Here is a 247-nt window from a genome sequence, read left to right as displayed (position 1 = left end):
GCCCCCCCCCCCCCCCCGGGGCTGCAGCGGGGCTTGGCCCCCAGCGCTGCTCCCTCGAGGTGTCACCCGGGCTGGGGACCGCAGCCTGGGCTGGGGACCGCCACCCGGTCTGGGGACCGCTGCCTTGGTTAGGGCAGAAGCAGCATCCCCCGCAAAAGACCCGTGCAAAAAACATCTCCCCGGCGGGGCTGGGGTCTGCCCGGCCGTGCTGCCCCCCCACAAACCCCCGCTCCGCGGGCGGAGGCTC

This window comes from Charadrius vociferus, unplaced genomic scaffold, assembly GCF_000708025.1.
Source record: "Charadrius vociferus isolate BGI_N301 unplaced genomic scaffold, ASM70802v2 scaffold2, whole genome shotgun sequence".
Classification (NCBI taxonomy): domain Eukaryota; kingdom Metazoa; phylum Chordata; class Aves; order Charadriiformes; family Charadriidae; genus Charadrius; species Charadrius vociferus.
Note: the sequence above shows the minus strand (reverse complement) of the source record.